We start from the raw sequence: 4,377 nt of genomic DNA, 5'->3' as shown, positions 1-4,377 counted from the left end.
CACCTGGGGCAAGATGAAACAGCAGCCATTGTTTGTTTCTTTGCTCTATTCGTTCCTTTGCATTTCTACTCCTGAGAACAAGTACATGGAGATAGTCAGAGGCATTGGTGGTGCCCCTGGCACCTGATGTTCCTGGTGATAACTAGATTGTCCAGAACATATTCAGCCTTGTGATAGCCCCAGGTTCTCCCTTCTTGGGAAGGCTGATATGCCTCATGGCTGCTAACTCACAAGTGAAACATGGGATGAGGTCATGGTGGCTGACAGGCCAAGTTCCAAGCATGCAAGGAAGGATAGCCATTTATTAAACTCGATTACCTTGGTCCTAAGCAGGGGCCTCTTCCCACGTCTATAATATTTTTCTCCCAGCTTTTTGTATGGCCGGGTCCTTCTCAACATTTAGCATCATCTCAAATGAGTCTCTCTCAGGCTTGCTTTGCCTGGCCACTGCACTCTCACAAGCAGAGACCTTCATCCAAAAAGTGCCTAGACACTTCCCTCCTTCAAAACAATAAATATAGTTAACAAAGTGGAGAGGTGGGAGATAGATAAATTGAGAGTCTGAGATTAATACATGTATACTACTTTATTTAATAGATAATCAATAACGACCTACAATACAGCACAGGAATTCTGATCAATAGTTTGTAATATCTTGTATGGGAAAAGAATCTAAGAATTAATGGATATATGTGTATGTATAATGGAATTAATTTCCCATACAACTCATATTAATACAATGCTGTAAATCAACTACATTCCTATATAAATCAAATCCTGAAATTGTTTTAAAAAATGCTTTCATGTAGAGACCCATGGAGTTCTTTAGACTTGCAGGATTTCAGATATGGTGCTGGAGATGGCAGAACGGGTGCAGAAATCTAGACATTATCTGAGTTTGCATTTTCCTGAGCTGTGGTGTCTTTTTCTTCTAGTGTCACCTTTGATTTGTATTTGGAGGCTCTAATACAAGGGCTTGGAGACATTAGCTGAGTGTTAGTTGAGGGATGAGAGGGAGACGCTAGTGGGAGAGTGAAATCCCAGCTCCCTAGCCTTGGGTTGGGGCATGTTTGAGGCACAACTTATATCCCAAGTTCCCTGTGAAAACAGGCTGTAGTTTCCCTCTCCATGACTTGCATGATATCAGACCTAAATTGGTTTCATCATTTTACATGTCCTGCTTCCCCTGAGACCTCACTGGTTTCCCTGGGAGAATTTATTTTTTTCTTTTAATTTTGGCAGCACTAGGTCTTCATTTCAGAGAAAGCAATGGCACCCCACTCCAGTACTCTTGCCTGGAAAATCCCATGAACAGAGAAGCCTGGAAGGCTGCAGTCCATGGGGTCACTGAGGTTCGTATATGACTGAGCAACTTCACTTTCACTTTTCACTTTCATGCATTGGAGAAAGAAATGGCAACCCACTCCACTGCTCTTGCCTGGAGAATCCTAGGGATCTCAGACCCTGGTGGGCTGATGTCTGTGGGCACGCACAGAGTTGGACATGACTGAAGTGACTTAACAGCAGCAGCAGGTCTTCATTGCTGCTCAGGACTTCTCTATTTTCAGCGATCAGGGGCTACTCTGTAATGGCAGTATACTAGCTTTTCAGTCCTGTGCTTCTCTTAATGTTGATCACAGTCTCTAGGGCATTCAGGCTCAGTAGTTGTGGCTCAGTGGCTTAGTTGCCCTGGGGCATTTGCAATCTTGCCAAATCATGTCCAAATGCATATCTTAAGCACTGGATCAAAAGGGAAAACACTCTTGAAGGAATCTGAAATACAGAACTTTTACATGAAACTTGGCACCATGGCATATTTATGAGGAGACTGAGAGAGGATTGTCCCTGCTTCAAGCAACCTCCTGAGATCAGGACTGATTGAGGTTCCCATCCCAAGGGTTCCTACAGGATCTTGAAACTGTCCTGCCATGTGGCTTTGTTCTTGCTTCAGTTTCTGAATCCCACACTAGACCACACCTTCCAGAGGGCAGGGCTGTCACTTGACTCACTTATAAGTATATGTCAGTAGATATTGTCTCATTCAGACCCTAAGACAAGGCTAACACAAAGATTAGTTATTCTATTATGAGTGTTAGGTTACAGGTTCAATGACGGTAATCAAACCCTAAATAACATTATTTTAAATACAATACAATTTCAATTCTCTGTCATATAATGTTAGTGCAGGGGACCCACTTCTTTCTTGTCACATCTTCCACCTGTGCTACTTACCTCTGGTCTAACATGGCTTCTCCAGCTCCTGTCATTACATCTGCATTCCAGCTAGTGGGACAGAAAATAATACTTACATTTGGAAGTGACATACCTCTACTCAAATTCCACTAGCCAAAGAATCTTCCATAGTCATGGCAAATCTGGGGGTGGTGGGCACACAAAAAGGCAGGGGAATGTGATCAAAGTTCAGAACATTCATGATGAGTTACAAGGGCCACCACCTCTCATTCATATCCCTGTATTCATTCTTCTTTGGTTCTCCCCACACAGCTCTCTGTCGGTTTTGGCCTGCAGATATGGATATGGATGAGGTTATAAGAGAGGACATGGCACAGGCTGTACAAATATGGAGGGAACATGAATGGAAAGAAGATACAAAATTATAAAAATTCAAAATCCAAAGAAAAGCATGCTTATAATCATAATTTTGCATTTATACAATTTAGGTATAAAGATTAATGAATAAATTTATAAAATAAAAAATTAGAGAAATGTAAAATATAAATATGTTCACTAAATCCAAAAAAAATATTAAAACTATAACGTATTAAACACATAGTAGTATCAGGATTAAGTGTGGATGCACATTGCAAAAAACTAAAACAACTATAACTTTAGCAAGATAAACTTGATTTTTCTCTGCCACTGAAACAAAGCTGGAGGTGGTCCAGCCAGAGCTTGGGTGCTATCCACCTCCAAGGTTACATTATTGTCCAATACAACTGCAGGAGTTCCAGCCATCACAACTAAAATCCAGACAACAGTTAGGAAGAAAGTAGGGAAGGTGAGAGTCACATCTCTCAGCTAAATCAGCTCCTTGAAAGCAGTCTTCCAAGAAATCCTTCTTACAGATCTGCTTGTATCTCTAAGTCACCTGTCATGACTAAGAGAACGGGTGGGCAGGAAATGCAGTCCTGTAGCTACTGGGCTCATGGCTATACAACAAACTATTTTCAGTTTTGAAAAAGAAGCAGAAAATAGATCATTTTGTAGGTAGCCTGCAGGGCCTGCCTTAAAGAAAAACAACAACAACAAAAAAGAATGGAGTAGGCTGAACGTCTGGACACATTGTGGGAGCCAGGAGAAAGGAGCAGCAATGAGAAACAGCTAGATGGATCTGAACTGTGCTCCAGAAAATAGAAGTAGACTGGTCAGTAGAGAACTTCTAAGGACTGAACTGAGGATTAAACATACCACATGACCCAAGTTGTTTTGCAAACTGCTTTTGCAACCCAGGTCCCAAATCTCTCTCAATTCTTCAGCTTCTAAATACCTTGTCTTTGTTACTTCACATTCTGACCTACCTGTCTCACCTTCCTTATTTCTGTTCACATCACTTCTCCATCTAGTCCACCAGCATTACAAGATCCAGTATTGAGAATGTAGCAACACTTTCTAGAAGTGGGTAGAACCACAATGACTGTTTATACTTTAGTATTTGTTTGTCTTGATCACAGTCTTTTGAAAATACTGAAATCGCTAGAATTATGGAGATCTCACGTTTCCTCTAAAATCCCAACCAAGAATGTGACTTCCTTGAATCTGGAGGGGATGCATTCACGTTTGGATCCACACGTTTAGCAGAACAGTAAGTCCCCTGTATATGAATAAACTACTTTTGAAAAGGGTGTTCAAAGTCCCATTTTCTTCATAAATCCAGCAAAGTTGCTTAGGTAGCCAACTAAGACATTTGGCTATATATTAGTGTAGTTGATAGCTTTATGATACTTTTCACGCTAATAATACATAAAAAACACAAAGAATAAAAGAAACATTTTTAATCTTGCAGTACCTGGATAGGGCATGGCAACCCACTCCACTATTCTTGTCTGGAGAATCCCCATGGAAAGAGGAGCCTGGCAGACTACAGTCCATATGTTGAAAATTCAGACACAGCTGAGCAACTAAGCACACCTTTAAAAATAGAATAGTAGTACCATCTACATTACCACTTAATTTATACTTCCTTTCAGAAAGCGTAGAAGGCAATGGCACCCCACTCCAGAACTCTTCCCTGGAAAATCCCATGGACGGAGCAGCCTGGTGGGCCGCAGTCCATGGGGTCTCGAAGAGTCGGACACGACTGAGCGACTTCACTTTTACTTTTCATTTTCATGCATTGGAGAAGGAAATGGCAACCTA

The sequence above is a fragment of the Bos grunniens genome, chromosome 29, assembly GCF_055505025.1.
Source record: "Bos grunniens cultivar Pamir isolate PY7600 chromosome 29, Bosgru_T2T1.0, whole genome shotgun sequence".
Taxonomy (NCBI): Eukaryota; Metazoa; Chordata; class Mammalia; order Artiodactyla; family Bovidae; genus Bos; species Bos grunniens.
The sequence above is the reverse complement of the archived record's forward strand: the minus strand, read 5'-3'. Positions refer to the sequence as shown.